The sequence below is a fragment of the Macrotis lagotis genome, chromosome 6 (assembly GCF_037893015.1).
Source record: "Macrotis lagotis isolate mMagLag1 chromosome 6, bilby.v1.9.chrom.fasta, whole genome shotgun sequence".
In the NCBI taxonomy this organism is placed as follows: Eukaryota; Metazoa; Chordata; class Mammalia; order Peramelemorphia; family Peramelidae; genus Macrotis; species Macrotis lagotis.
This window is the reverse complement of record NC_133663.1, coordinates 109,254,524-109,271,440: the sequence shown is the minus strand read 5'-3', so window position 1 is coordinate 109,271,440 and position 16,917 is coordinate 109,254,524.

Here is a 16,917-nt window from a genome sequence, read left to right as displayed (position 1 = left end):
GAGAGAGAGAAAAAAAGTGTACTTCAGTGTGTGTTCAGATTCCAATAGCTCTGTCTCTAGGATGATTTGCCTTCCCCATCACAGCCACCAGAGAAGTTGCTTCAATATTTTTCCCACAATTGCTATTACCAGATATTTTTCCCTCTACTCTTTTCCTCTCCACTGTCATCAATTCCATTCTCTATTTCCTTTCATCTTGTCCCTGTTCAGAAATATGTTGTACCATCTCCCACAATCTTCCCTCTCTTCTGTCACCTACTACCCCTTCCTTTCCCCCATTCCCTCTTATCCCATCCCTTTCCTGCCATTTTTCTCTAGAGTGGGATAGATTTCTATACCCTATTAATTGTGAATTTTATTTCCTATCTGAGCCATTTCTGATGAAAATGAAGGCTCACTCATTACCCCTTGCCTTCCCCCATTCCATTCCATTGTAAAAGCTTTTTCTTGACTATTATGTGAAATATCTTAGCCCCTTCTTCCTGTCTTTTCTCTTACTCCCAGTTCTTTTCTTTATTGCCCATTGACTCCATCTTTTTAATATATTATACCATTATATAGCTCCTTCCTGTGCTTTTTCTATATATGCTCCTTCTAACTGCTCTTATAGATGAGAAATTTCATATGAGTTATCAGTATCTTCTTCCCATGCAGGATTACAAACAGTTCAGCATCATTAAGTTCCCCATAGTTAGTCCTTCTCATCCCCATCTCTATGGTTCAACTTAATCCTGTACTTGGAGATCAAATTTTCTTGTTTCAATAAGAAAGTTTGAAAGTCCCATTTCATTGAAAAATCTATCTTTTCCCCTGAAAGACGATGTTTAGTTTTACTGGGTTGTTGATTCTCAGTTGTAAACCGAGATATTTTGCCCTCTGGAATATCATATGCCAAGCCCTATGAGTCCTCAATGTTTCTTTCTTCATTTTATAATTTCAAATCCATTGAACAATTTGACAATATGTGGAAAAAATGCAAGGAGACATTCACTACTTTTGACTCTGGAACCTGAGGAAGCGTTCAAGGGTCTGAGCATGAGGGATAAATATGGGGATCCCTCCTGGAAGTGGCCTTTCCCATGCTTAAAACATATGAGGTATAGGTAATTGAACTAATGGGAGGGTAGTCCGAGGGGAAAGGCGGGAGGGAGGAATGCTTGGAGTGGGACAGGAGGAGAGACACTTGACTCTTAGACTTAGCCCTTTGGAAAGTCTTGTGGGGCCATGGGGTGGGGTTGGATTGGAGAATTCTTGGGGGAGGGATGAGGTTTGGAGGGATTGTGTCATCATCAGTGGGTCAAGAACAAAGATGAAATCCCCACAACACCCATAGGCCCAGAACAAGCAAGGAGATAGAGAGGTTTAAACAGACAAGATAACCAAGGCACTTGTTTGTCTGAAATAGGTGACCCAGCACAGATCTCAGACAGTTCAGACTTTTAGTTAGGACATGACAATTTTAAATAGTCTTCTCGCAAAAGGTCCCTAGAGTTTCATTTTATATTTTTAAACAGTCACACATGCGTGTGCACGCGAGCGTACACACACACACACACACACACACACACACACACAACACAAACACACAATACCCACTAAAGACTTGTTGTCTAAGGAATTGTCTTTGTCTGTTTTGATTCTTCCTGGTTTAGGTATCAGCACCATGTTGGTGTTATAAAAGGAGTTTGACAGAACTCCTTCCTCTCCTATTTTTAAGTAGGTTATGTGGAATGGGAATTAATTTTTCCTTAAATTTTTGGCAGAATTCACTTGTAAATTCATCTGGACCTGGAGACTATTTCTTAGGAAGATTATTGATGGTTTCTGCAATTTCTTTTTCTGAAATGGGATTATTTAAGTAATTTCTTTCTTCTGTTAATCTGGACAGATTGCATTTTTGTAAATATTCCTCTATTTCATTCAAGTTGTCCAATTTATTCTCACATAGTTTGGGAAAGTTGCCCTGAGTTATCTCTTTTATTTAATCCTCATTGATGATTAGTTCACCATTTTTATTTTTGATACAGGTAATTTAGTTATCTTCTTTTATTCATCACATTAATCAGAGATTTGTCTATTTTATTGGCTTTTTCATAAAACCAATGTCATAGTCAAATACCAACCATTGATTACGTCTTACTTTTACTTTCAAAAGAACACAAAAAGTATTCTTTTTTGACAAAATTCCATTACTCTGAATTTGACAATATTGTCACTCTTCTTATTGGTGAACCATGTCTTTTTTATATTTTTACTTATTAACTTATTACTTTTTGTGAATTTTATATTTCACAATTGTTTTTAATTTTTCTTCTTAAACTTAGCCACTGTATTTCTCAGTTTCTTAAAATATAAATAATATTTCTCCCATGGTTTTGAAAATACAAAATACATTATTTGTGAGGCACATTCCAAACTTTAAAGTATAATATAACTGCTACCTAACTTTTAGAAAGAAGAATCCAACTAGAGTATGAGGACAAGAGTTCAAATTTTTCAATATTCAGACATAGGCTTTATCTGAGGGGGAAAAAAAGAAGAAAAACTTTTTTTTAGGTTTTTTTGCAAGGCAAATGGGGTTAAGTGGCTTGCCCAAGGCCACACAGCTAGGCAATTATTAAGCATCTGAGACCGGATTTGAATGCTGGTACTCCTGACTCCAAGGCCGGTGCTTTATCCACTGCGCCACCTAGCCGCCCCTGAAGAAAAACTTTCTTAAAAATAATAGCTATTAAAAATGAGATACACTGTCTAAAAGAGGTAGGAAGGTCACCTAGATGGTGCAGTGGATAGAGCACCAGTCCTGGAGTCAGGAGTACCAGAGTTCAAATCTAGTTTCAGACACTTAATAATTACCTAGCTGTGTAGCCTTGGATATTTTGCCCATTTGCCTTGAAAAAATATAAAAAAATAAATAAATATAAAAGAGGTAGGAATTTTTTTCCTTAAGACATCTTAAAGTAAATGCTGGCATTACATTTCAAAGAACCTATTTTATTAAATAGTCCTTTCATTTTTTAGGATGAAATTATAGGGCAAGAATTCTAAGACTTTTCCAGTCCTGAAAGTCTGTGATTCCACGAGGAGGAAGTAGGTAGAATTATTTTTTTCTTCTATAATTTGGAGAGTTCAATATTCCAACAGTCAAGAATGAATGAAGTAATCACAAAGAATAACTCTGCAAAAAGGACAGATGCAATATTACAAAGGCTTATAGAAGGAGAATAAAAGGGAAAATGTGTATGCATTGAAGTTTAATAGAGTTTGATACACATTTAACTAAAGAACACTTATCTTCAGATGTAACTATTGAGCACTTGCACAACTTATAGATTTGTAAGTAATTCGATAAAAAAACCAGATTTCTGAATTGTTATTTAATGTATAAAAACCTTCTTAATATTCATTCAAACTTACCTTGAGGTTTTTACAATCTTATATAAGAAATCAACCATTCCTTTTGCAAATAGATGGAATTTGTTGAACTTGTTTTAAAATGTAAAGATAAAATAGAATACACAGTACATTTTTTTCAATATGCTTCTTTTTTAGGGGGAAAAATGAGTTAGCTTAAGCACTTTGGCCAATATTGCATTCATAATGAAATCAATGGTTCTTTTGTACAGATCAAAGATGACAGAATCCTGCCTAAATATTGAAGTTTGAAAGATTTTTGATTGAAGCATGTGATGTTTTGCACCAAATCATAATTTAGGTCTCTGTGCTTATGTCTGTGTATTCCTCAGATATAATTTTTTACTATACAATTAAGATATTTCTAAATATTATCATAAAAACTCATTCATTTCTTTTTAAAATTTTATTTATTTATTTTTGAATTTTACAATTTTTCCCCAAATCTTGCTTCCTTCCCCCACCCCCTTGCAGAAGGCAGTCTGCTAGTCTTTATATGGTTTCCATGATATACATTGCTCTAAATTTAATTTGTTGAGAGTGAAATCATATCCTTAAGAAAAAAATGTAAAATATAAGATAGCAATATTATACAATAAGATAGTTTTTTTTTAGGCATTTGCAAGGCAATGGGGTTAAGTGGCTTGCTCAAGGCCACACAGCTAGGTAAATAGTAAGTCTCTGAGGCCGGATTTGAACTCAGGTACTGCTGACTCCAGGGCCAGTGGTCTATCCACTGTGCCACCTAGCTGCCCCTATAAGATAGCTTTAAAAAAAGATAAAGGTAATAGTGTTTGGTCTTGGTTCAAACTCCACAATTCTTCCTCTGGATATAGATAGTATTCTCCATCACAGATACCCCAAAATTGTGCCTTATTTTTGCACTGATGGAATGAGCTAGTACATTAAGTTTGATTCTTAGAGTGTACAATGTTTCCCAATTTACTACATCTCCTTTAATCTTGTTTTCAGTGGTTTTGTTTGTGCCAGAACTTCTTAACTTAATGTAATCAAAATTATCTAGTTTGTTCTTAATTATGTTCTCCATTTTTTCCTTGGTCATAAAATGCCTCCCTTTCCTTAGATTTGATAGGTAAACTATTCCTTGATCTCCTAGTTTGCTTATAATATTGTCTTTTATGTGTAAATCCTGTATCCATTTTGTTATTATCTTAGTATAAGGTATGAGATGTTGGTCTAATCTGTTTCTGCCATATTTTCCAATTTTACCAAATGTTTTTATTGAAGAGATTTTTTTTTATCACAAAAGCTGGACTCTTTGGCTTTATCAAACAGCAAATTACTATAATCGTTTCCTGCTATTACTTCTAATCTATTCCACTGATCCAACACTTTATTTCTTACCCAATACCAGACAGTTTCACTTCTTGGTAATAGATATGTTGATGTAAAATTGTCATGAATTGACAATGATGTAAGAAATGGTTAAAGAGTTTTGAATTTAAAAGTGACTTTCAATACATAAGCAAATAGCAAAGGGGAAAAAATATAAGACAAATATATTGATTCTTTTATGCTTGGAATTAATGGATCAAAAGTAGAAGTCTTCATTTTTTTTAGCAACAGATTGAAGGAAAGGAGGGCATAAATTACATTGTATTCTTACAGAACATATTGACATTTTTCTCCAGTAAACTAGTAACATTTCTCTTAAACAGAGGATAATCAGGTATTTAATTCATAATCACATTTGGGGAATACATTCAGTCAGAGAAAAAAAAATCTTAATACCTATCATTTTCATAAGCATTTTGAAGATGTAATCATCTTTGCTGGGATTTCTAACCCTCTATAGAAAAATATTAGAAGAACTCAAAGGGAGAAACACATGATCATTTTGCTTCTAGACTTATTTAGAAATGATTACATATCTATGCATATAAACATACATATATGTCAAAGTAAAACCAAATATTGAAAGAGGGGGAATTAAAGGAAAATGTCTTTGATTACATGTTTTCTATTTTTTTTCCAGAAAAATAAGACTTTTAATTTTTTTCCCCAAGGAGGTGGAAAGCAATGAAACCACTGCATGCAAATTAGACTTGCAACTAGGTAACTATGTCTAGAAAGTTTTTGAAGCTTTATTTCATTTTATATTGTACTACAAATATTTTGAAATCTTATCATTTGGTCATAGAGTTCTACTCTATTTCATACTAGCAAGGTCAATCTTATATAGATGCGTAATATTCAATTACTCACTGTCTTCACTCTTTCGGTTGACTTATTTCTTTGAATATTTGATTTAAAATGTTTAATCAAAATGCAATCCTTCTAACTCTAAACAATAATGAATTTATATTCATTACATCATGGGAAAGGTGCGAATGCATCAGGCTACCAATCATGGAAGGCACACCTACTCCCTAGAAAAATATATGTTCCTTACCTTGTCCTTTGCCATTCTCAAAATGTTCCTCATCTTACTTTGGTGATTAATGATCTGACCATTCCAACCCCACCTCTGGGGATACAGATGCTTTTTCCATGAACCTATCTCCCCTTCTGGGATAGGCTGCCCCCAGATATGAAAGATTGCACCATTTGAGAGCAGCATCATACTTTCATTGTGAATTTTATGCACAATGGAATTGTTCTTTGCACTATTTTACTCCTCCTCAAATTGAATTTTTTTCTCAAGCTCAGTTAGGATTAGTTATAGAAATGTGCAATTACATTTATTCATGATAAAATATGTCAGAAATAGAAGTTAGTATATTTTGGCATCCTCATACATGGAAAATCATCTGAATCATCTCAGACTAGAACTAATTCTTGCATTACTAAATTTAAATCCAAAGGAAAATCCTTGTTCCATTTTTGACACGAACCAACATACATATTAAGATTTTAGTTCAAGTGAGTGATATTTTGTTTGGGGTTGTGACTATCTTCCTATGAACAATAGGTATATATCTTAAGACTAGGATGTCTGTTTCCTCAAACTCTCACCAATACAACTCTTTTACTCACAAACTGAGTCCTTTGATAATCAGTCTTCAATAATGAAAGGTCTTTTGATAAGAAAAATCAAACAAATGGCTTTTGGTGCAAGGTTTATAGAAACTAGTTCTTCTTGATGAATTCCTGTCATCTGATATAGATGAATTGCATTCCCCAAAAGATTAATATATTTCAGAAGTGATTATTTTTTCCCTGTTATTTTTGTGATACCTAAAAGATCATGGAAAATGGAAAATTTTATAGAGAACTAGAGAAATCAAATCTATTTCAGAGTTTATTGCTTTAAGAGCAATAAAAGATTCTACACACCATAGGCCAATGAACTTGACTTTTCATTCTGAGAAAATTATTAAATTGATAATAAAACATGAAACACTAGTTCTTCAACATATAAAAAAGGAACCTGAATATAAGGAGCCAGAATGGCTTCATCAAGGAGTAGATTATACAGGCAAACCTTATGTACTCTATGATCACTATTAATTAACTGATAGATAGGGAATATATTAAAAAATAATTTATTTAAATTTCTTCAAAGTTTTTCATAAAGAATACATAGATATTTTAAAGACATTGAACTCAGTAATTTGTTCTTAATTATTTAATATCAAAACAAAAATGTGCCTCCACGCAAAAGGAATATTATATAGACAAATTTGTGATTCTGTGCATTTTATAATGATGCTAACAATTTGGATAAATAAATAGTTATTTAGCAAACTCTCAGATAAAAAAAGTCAGGAATTATGACACTGGATGAGAGTAATGAACAAATGAAAAACATCTTTGATATCTTTACTAAAGAGCTTTAGGTTGAATGTAATCAGATTAAAAATACATAATCATAAATAATAAAGCTTACTCAGTTTTAAAATAATTTCACGATTTTGAGGTAGGGAGTCATGATTAGTCAGGTAACTTGTTCAAAACAGAAAAGAAAAAAGTTATATAGTTTTAGCGGACAATGAACATTATAAGATTTAGAATTATATTTTAACATTATCCAAAATAGTTCATGCCTTCATCAGCTTATCAAGAAAACTTTGGCTTTCAGGAAAATTAGGCCAATTATCCTTTTCTACCTTGTCTAAATGAAACTACATGTAAAGTCCTGGAAACTACATTTAAACAGCTATTTTGATAGAGTTCTTTTGGAAGATGATGATTGTTTTTCTGTGTATTAGCAATGCACAAAAATGACATGACTGTGTTAAGCTCTTAAATGTGTGTGTAACTAGGGCTAGTCTGTCTGATACAAACTTGGAATGCTCTATCACAGATAGGATACAAATAGTTCATGTGAAACCTTAGATGGGGTTATTTTAAATTCATGAATTTTATTTTTTCTTTCAGCTACTTCAATTATACTTTGCTCATAGGCCATAGCATTCTCATTGTTAAGAGCATGCTATGCTGGGCAATCTTGTGACAATGTCTCCATTGTTATATAGTCAATTCCAAAATTATTAAAATCATGATTATGACTTTGAGAGTGTCATGTTACAGTATACATGATAAATATATATATATATATATATTTATAATATTATATTACATTTTCTGACCTCACTGCAAGCACTTGCCTTGTGTGACTTCTCCATAAAAGTCTTTTTTTGCATACTTTTGCTTGGCATGCAAGCAATAGGACCAATCCACTGAAGTTGCACTCTCTGTAGCAGAATTTGAATGGTTTTCAGTTTAGTTACAGAAAGGGTCTCAGTATCTATTGTCTTTTCCTGCCAGGTGATCTTCAAAATCTTCCTAAGACATTTTAAATGGAAGTCATTTTGCTTCCTTGCACAGAAATGATATATTATCCAGGTTTCCCAGGCATATAACAATAAGGTCAACACAATGGCTCTATAGACCTTCAGTCTGATCACCAGTCTAATACTTCTATTCCACCCTTTCCCTCTGGCATCCCACATACTGACCTGACCTTTGTAATGCATTTGTCAACCTTATTATTAAGGTGTACATTCCTGGAATCCACACTGTCAAAGTAAATGAACTTATCTATAATATTCAAAACTTCCCCATTTTCTGTAACAGATGTTTCCATGTATGGTTGGTTTGGTGCAGGCTGATGGAACCACTGTGCTTTCTTGCTATTAATTGTATGGTCAAAATTGATCAAAGTGGCAAAGATTTGATGAATATTTTGTTACATCTCAATGTCAGTGGTTGCACTGAGTGCCCAATCATCTGCAAACAGAAAATCAGGAACCAGTATTTCCACAACTTTGTTCTTGGTTTTTAGCATTTTCAATTTGAAGAATTTGCCATCAGTACAGTAGTAGATCTAGATACCATGTTCATCCTCATTGAAGGTGTTTGACCATGGCTAAACACATCATGCTAAAAAAGCATGAGAGTCAGGACACAATCTTGTTTCACTCGTTAGAGAATGGGAAATCTTGAGAGCATTTTCCACTATCCAGAATCCAGGAAACCATTTTGCAAATCTTATGTATTTCTCTGGACAGCCAAATTTTCTATTGAACTTCACAAGTGACAGTATCAAGACCTTGTTCAAATCTGAAGACTTTGAATATAGACCTCTCTTTTCCCAACATTTCCCTTGGAGTTTTCAGGCAACAAACAACATATTGACCCATTCCTATGCCCTTTCAGAAACCACACTGATTCTAAGGTAGATGACCATCTTCCAGGTGAAGGAGCAGTCTTTTAAAGAGGACACTGGTAAAAATCTTGCCCACAATGATTAACCCTGGTGAATGTCCCTTCAGCTTTATTGAGATGGATTTTATAAAGATGACTTTTCTAGAAGAGGATAATCATGATAAAGAACACTGGGTTCATGTCCCTTAGGAATATGAAATAAAAGAACTAAAAATTTCCCAGAAAGCAGAAAAAATGATCTAAATGTCCAAGGCAGGGGTAGGCATGGGGGATAGAGAAAGGATTAAAAAATATTCTCAAGTATTTGTCACTTGGATTGAAGTTTCTTCCAACAAAAGGAAGGATTACAAAAAAAAGTAAAAGTTACAAATCTCTAAATACAGACTTGAGATGAAATAGGAAGGGGAGGAGGAAGAGAAACAACAAAGTAGAATGGACTGATTTTGTGGATACCTTTTTTCCAATTATTGGAATTCTATAAGAAGGTTCAAGAAAAATACTTGCAATATATAATTTATGAGGGAATTTCTTTTCAGATACAGATTGCAGTGGTTAATTTCTAAGGAAATACTTTAAATTCTGACTTTTTTATTTACATTACTTCTGGTGAGATACTGCTTTTCTTTATTTCTTCTGAATTATCATTTCTTCTTTATTGGGGTGAGAAATTATCTTTTCCTTCTTAAACTTTTTCACAAGAATCCATGAATTATTTTTGCATTCTTTTAATATTCAACTCAGAATCATATCTATTGGTGAAATAATGATGTGATCCTCTTTCTTGCATCATTTTCCCCTCTAAATAGATTTTGAATTAAATAGGGGTAAGCTATGTCTCAATAATTTTTAAATGTCCTTGGTGATTCATTTTTTCAAATTGCTAATTAATGCATTTTTTAATGATGTGTAATAGTATGGTGCATTTCTTTGTGTAGTCTTGGAAATTCTTATTGTAATAAAGTCAGTAGTTACTACAGAATAAACATTATGAATGAAGGATAAATTCAGTCCATTTCCCAGACTGATGACTATACTTATGATTTTGTCCCATAATTAAACCTAGAAATTCTGAAATAGGAACTAGAAAAACCTGAGAGAACTTATGACTTGGAAGGGATAGATGTTTAGTACACTTGACCAACAAGGGAGGTTTTAGTAAATATTAGTGCAGTTCCAACTTATTTTCATTTTTAAAACTCTTAATATTTTCACAAAAGGTTTTATGATTCAGTTTATAAAACTGTCACACATGAAACATGGAAAGAAAGAAAAAATCATAAGAGAGACATGTTTTTCTAGAAGTAATTTTCTTATGTAACTCCATAATATTTTAGCATCTTTTCTATGAAATTCTGTTTAGGCTTACATTTAAGTTTAAGATAAATTAACTTCTGTTTAGATTTGAGACAGAAAGATCAGAATTCAAAATCCAGATGTAATTCAGTTTATGAGTCGAAAATTGATTAAGTCAATTTATTTCTGTGTTTTACTTTCCTCAACAAAAAAAAAATGAGGCCAATGCTTCCTATTTTTTTAAAGTAATGAAGCATAAATGCCAAATATGAGTTGACTTTTTTCAAGTTTTAATGAAATAAAATATAAATTTATATTTTAAGTGTATTTAAATCTATATTACATATATACATAAATACATATATAACACTATAATACTACATATAAACTCTATAACTATGATTTATTAATGATAATTCTGGAGACAAATGAAAGCTGTGTTATAGTTTGATAGAGCTTCTATAAAGAATCTGAAATGACTAAATTCAATTTTTGATCAGAATTCTACATATTAGCAAATAGTAGAATGAATCTGTATAATGCCATAACATATTCAGTGCTATAAAATGCTTAGGACACTGTCTGTGAAATAGAGAAAAAATGGGATAGATTTGCATTAAGAAGAGGGGCCTAGGTTAGAATCCTTCCTTTTCCACTTACAACTGTGATTTAAAAAAATCCTTTATGTTTCATTCTCTGTTTATCTTTATATAAAATGAGAGAAGTAGATGAAGTTATTTTACTCTGAATCTTTAAATCCTGATGTGTCCCTTGTGCTACATAGTATGATATTGGATGCTACTGCATCTTCTGAAAAAAAAGACAGGTAATAAGGTCACAAATTACAAATTTATTTTTACTCTAAATGCAAAATGGGAAAACACAAGGGAAATTTTTGTTAAGTTCATATGAAGTAGATTCTGAAGAGTTGGGGGATATATGCTAGTTCAATAGTAAGCAAAGAATTCTGAAGCTCAATTTAAGCTAAAATAGTTAACTAAATGAATTTCATGTTAACATTTCAAGTTATAAAGGAGTAACAAAGAGATGAGAATTGCAAAGTGCAAAGGTAAACTAAGGGAATTAGTTCATTAATCTTGTATTCATCATTTCCTCCTTTCGTCCTCCACCTTCTTTAAGTCTTTCCCTAGATTTCTATAATTTCTCTCTGCAAGCGATTAGGAAGATATTGATAAACTAGAAAATTTCAAGTGGCATTGAAACAAGAGGATCACAAACTTGAATCTATGTTATAACAGGATACTTGATTTGAAGATAGGAAGAACTTGAAACATTTAACCCAAGGACAAAATTTTAAAAAATCAGTAGAAATTGAAGAGAAGCAAACATGTTTTTGATATCAGAGTAAAATCACAGTAATTAGAGTTAATTCAAAGTAGATTGAGTTTCCATTGCATATAGAGATTTATATCAAAGAATATTTTTAAACAGAGGTTAGATGACCATTTGTCATGGAGGTTTTATTATGAATTCCTTTTTCAAATAAAATTGGAATAGATGACTTCTACTGTTCTTTTCATTTTATAATTGTGGAATTTCTAACATCCTTTCAACAAATTTGAAAAATCATCAATTAGAATTGAATTCAATCCATTAATCACTAACTTAAGCAAAAACTGAGACAGTTTTAAATGTCTCTGTTCTGTGTTCATCAAAAAACAAAGTCTGAGTATAGTATAAAGGAACTTTTATTATTTACTCATATACAAGTGAAGGATAACTCTGAGTATAGCCATCGTCTTTTTTTTTAAAGGATTAATGATCTGTTCTAGGTCCCATTTCTCTCTCTCTCACTATCTCTCTCTCTCTCTCTCTCTTCTGTGTGTGTGTATACATGTGTGTATATACACACATGTATATATACACATACACACACACACATATATATATATATAGTAATTTGAAATTAAAATTATTAAGATAGGTTTTATTTTTCCTTTTCCTTGAGGATATGCATTTCAAGATATTTGGGAATTAATATAGACAATTGTCAAGAATTTAATGTCTGTTATGGTAAATCTAATATAGAAATTCAAGGAATAAATTGAGTTTACCAAAAGATTTTGTGCAGTTTTATAACTGCAAAAAATACACTGAAAATTCAGATTTATGTATACATATTACAGATATTATATTATATAAATACAATGTACACACATAATATAAATATGGATATATTTAACATATGTTTATGTATTCATTAATATATGCATATCATTACATTTATAAAGATTTGTTTAATTAGTAAATACTCTAAATGTCTACTTTCACCAAACTACAGTGTATCTTCATAATGTATGTATATAATAAAGGCAAAAATAATATATTTATTTTGCATTAATTACTCATATACCAGTTTAGATGGAGCATATTTCAAATTAATAAAGTATATTTGTAAAGGGTTGAAGTATCTCTCATAAATAGTAATGGTATGACCTTAGATAAATCTTTTAACCCAAGAGGGCTACCAAAAACTTTCTAAATTGTAAGTTTTAAAGAACGTGCCAACCTGCACTGGTAGATAGTATTTCTTTATGAGGAAGTTATTTATGCCAAAGAAATCACAGACCCAGTTCCTATACCTAAAATGTTTTGAGATATTTCTGCATTTATCTCTATTAAATTAGAAAGTTTACCTCACTTACTTCCTGATCAACCATCAAAGATTTGGGTATCTTTCTCCAGTCAATTTGAACCAAACACTTAAATGTTTAGTTATGTTACAGATTTTACTTTATTTTTACTTTAATTTTTATGGATACTGAAGGCTTAATATGAAATCATACCAACTGAAACTAATTCTTTTTTTGAGAAAAATATAACAATACTTAACTACTAAGACTATAAATTGTGCAAGAAACTTACAAGAAAGCATTAAATTTCTCATAGATACAACTACCTATATCCAAGTATACCCATTACTTCTCCTCAGAATATCTTGGGATATTTCACACATTCATACTTGATTTGTTCTTGGGAGAGGGATTGAATGAAAGAAAAATTGCTTGCTTAAAAATGATCAAGTCTCTTAGAATATATGAAGATATATGAGATAGTCTTTGTTTAGCCATGAGAAAAGAAGCCGAATGAAAGAAAAGACTTGTTTTTTGCACTTGGAATGAATGAAACAGGTGTTTTAAGACCCAATTTCTATTGTATAATGACAATTTTTGTTTTGGAATTTTTTATTTTTTGTTTACTTCAGTATTTTTCTTCCTATAAATAAACTGAAATAATTTTAGGTGCACAGTATTGGACCATCTTCTATAGGTATTGTTAAGATTAACATTTAATTTTTTACATTCATAGAGAAATTAAGTTAACAAAGGCTAATATAGACAAACCTAGAAGTAATGCAATAGCATAGACATCTTTATTAAAAATGCTTGCATTTGAATTAAGGTGCTATTTCCATTAGTAGGTATGAAAGAAATTATTTGAAAAACCTCTTTTTCCTAAGTTAGCTTGTGTTATGATGATCATATACTAGAAAAATCTTGAGTAGTAAAGGATATTTTATTTCATAAATCTTAACCACTCATATTAATCCAAATTTGCTATTTTAATGATTTTGTCTTTTTTATAATTTTGATATTTCCAGGTTATTTTTTGTTTTAACTTAAAATTCATTTTGAATTCAAAAATTTAAATTCCCCATAGTTCTTAACATCACTCCTATGCACTCATAACCCTGTCCTAGACCTGCAATGACACATTTCTTACTTGATTTGAGTGGGTGCAATTGAAGTTATACAGAATCTCTTGCTGAGATCCTGATGCAAGTACAAGGGGAAGGGGAAAAAAACTCCTAAAAGAAATTAACAGCCCTCTTATTGCTAATTAAAAGCTCTTTGCTTTCCATCCACATGGCCAGTACAGCTGCTTCACAATCTCTCACCACTAAGGAAACACATAAATTTAAAGACAATATTGTGAGCAGCACCTGGTCCTTTCTGCACCTGCCGTGATGAGAGTGTATTTCATACTGACAGTAAATTAACATTCTCTGGGGCCCAAAAGAATGGTTTTTTCCTCATTCAACTTCTTCCATTTTCCCTAGAGATAAAGAGACAGTAGTTTTGCTTCCATTTTCGATACTAAATATATCATATCGGTTTTTGCTTCACTGATGCAGACACCTGCCTCCTGCTGTAAATGTTGTGTTCTAGTTTTGAAAGATTTCCCCAGGGTTCTACATTCAAGTATTGGCTTGTAACTATGGCTTAATATCATGTCAAAATCTCTTAAGGAAGATACAGCTTGTCAAGTCATTTCAAGATCAGACCTACATCTAGTGAAATTCTGAAAATGTCCTTTGAGTGTTTGAAGCATGAACAGACAAATAAAAGGCTAACAAGTCATTTGTAAAGATAATAGCTAACAGCATGCATTTTCCATTTCTCCCCTTTCCATTAAATGCTGATAAGAGAAAGAGAGCAGACTGAAGAGCGCTGGTATGGGTTATTTATAAACAGGTCAGCAAATCCCCCAAATTTAGTTTTTCAGACATGGAAGGGTGTGGGGAGGGCATGATATAGTTTCTTCAAGCAGCACTGGCAGCCTTATGTCAAAGTGTTTTGACAAAGATAGTTTTATCTACAAATAACAGAAATTTTTCTACAAAATATTCCTATAAAAGTGGATTTATGAATTTTAAAAGTCAAAACTGTATTTTAATTTATTGAACTTAGTCTATTGGTGGATCTTAGAAGGTTTTTTTTTCTATAGGTTAACTAAAATCATTGGTGGTAGTGGAAGGAGAAGAAAGATTTAGAGGTTTCTTTTTTTTAAAAAAGTTGTCAAATAACAATTTATATAGACAAAAGAAATAAAATAATGATCTGTTAACTAATATGGATGCCAGTTGGAAATTTTAATATTCTGTATTAAGTCTCATCCATAAATATAAATATAGTCACATGCAAATACATCTATGCATATATGTTACATGTGTATGCCTGTATAGGAATATACATATATATATACATATATATATATATATATATACACATATACATATGTGTACACACATTTATGTTTTGTTGTTCAAATTAATTATTTATAAATAAAAAGAAAACTGAGGACCAAGTTAAGGAGTTGTTTAGCTCAACAATCCCCCTTCAGGGGGATTTTCAAGGTTCCTCCATAGGAGTCCAATAAGATGCAGAAAGAATGAAGCCAGGGAGCTCCAGATTTATTACATTAGTAGTTAGTAATACTTGTGGGATATTTACATAGGAGCAATCTAGAACAGTACTTGGATGGGATATTAAAATTCCTACAACGATCTTTCTCCCAACCTGTATGGTTATTATAGAAATTAGAGAAAGGAGGAGGAATTGTAGAGTACTAGTGGGGCATTGGCTGATATTTTGGGGTTAATTTTCTCATCATTGGGCTCAGGTTTCAGGCACCTGGATGTCTCATCAGTGCTTTTTTGGAATGGAGTTCTGTACATACAGTCCTGGTACTTGTAGTTGAAGTCATGCCCCAGGCAGTGTGTTTTCTTTTGGTTTACATTAATCTGAGCTCAACAGTATTAATTGATAGTGACTATATTATTCTTATTAAGATATTCATTGAAAGAAACTTTGGAAAGTAAATACACATTATTCATGCCTTTTACTGCTTTTGGGGTCTACATTATGACTTTCACCAACTGAGACCTTTCACTTACCAAGCAGGGTAGGATGAGCCCAGACAGGCTCTTGCTTCTGTGGTCAAGGTCCAATTTGAATTGTGTTCAAGATGCACCTCCATTTGGGGACTGTAACAGAGGAGGGGTTTGATTGTGGTGGTAAACCTACCAATTTGTAATGCAGATGTCAGATAACTCCTGGAAATCTAAACTCTTTGTGTTCTGGAGGAGTAACATTTCAAAGCTAAATAGACTAGACCATAATGAAACAGATTAGGATAGTATTGTTCTATTGATGAAGATTTGGTGCCTAGTTTGAATTGAACCATGATCTCATACACTGGAAAAAGAAGTCGATAAACTACATTTCTATAGTCAGTGTAGGTATTCCAGTCTAGTTTCTTACTCCTTTACAAGTAGCTGAAAATGGGTCAGTTGGCCCTGAGAGATAGGTGAGAGCCATTTGGAAAGGATGGGCGATGGTCTTTTTTTTGCCTTAGGTAATAGCAGTTGGGCTCAGATCCCTTAATTTAGAGAGGTAAAGATAGGCTCTAGTTTAATAACTTGACAGATCCTGGAGAAACCAGTGGGAGCTCTGAGGAGAGGGTTTTGTTTTGTTTTGTTTTGTTTTTTTGCATAGGGCAGGACCATCATGGAATGGCTTTGCCCTGAGAGAGGGACCTGTGTCTTTCAAAGTGTTGGTATTCTGGAAATATCCAAGGAGATTTTTTTCTAAGTAGTGGACTCACAGCAGAGTAGAACAGCCCTAGGAATGGCAGACTGACATTGTTCTTGTGTGAAAGCTCTTGTCAATCATATGATAGCTATTAGTAGCTCACATGTCAAAGAAAGACTGTAACTAAAAACTGAATGAAATAGCTCATGATATACCAAGTTCTCAAATACTCCTTCCAAATGTC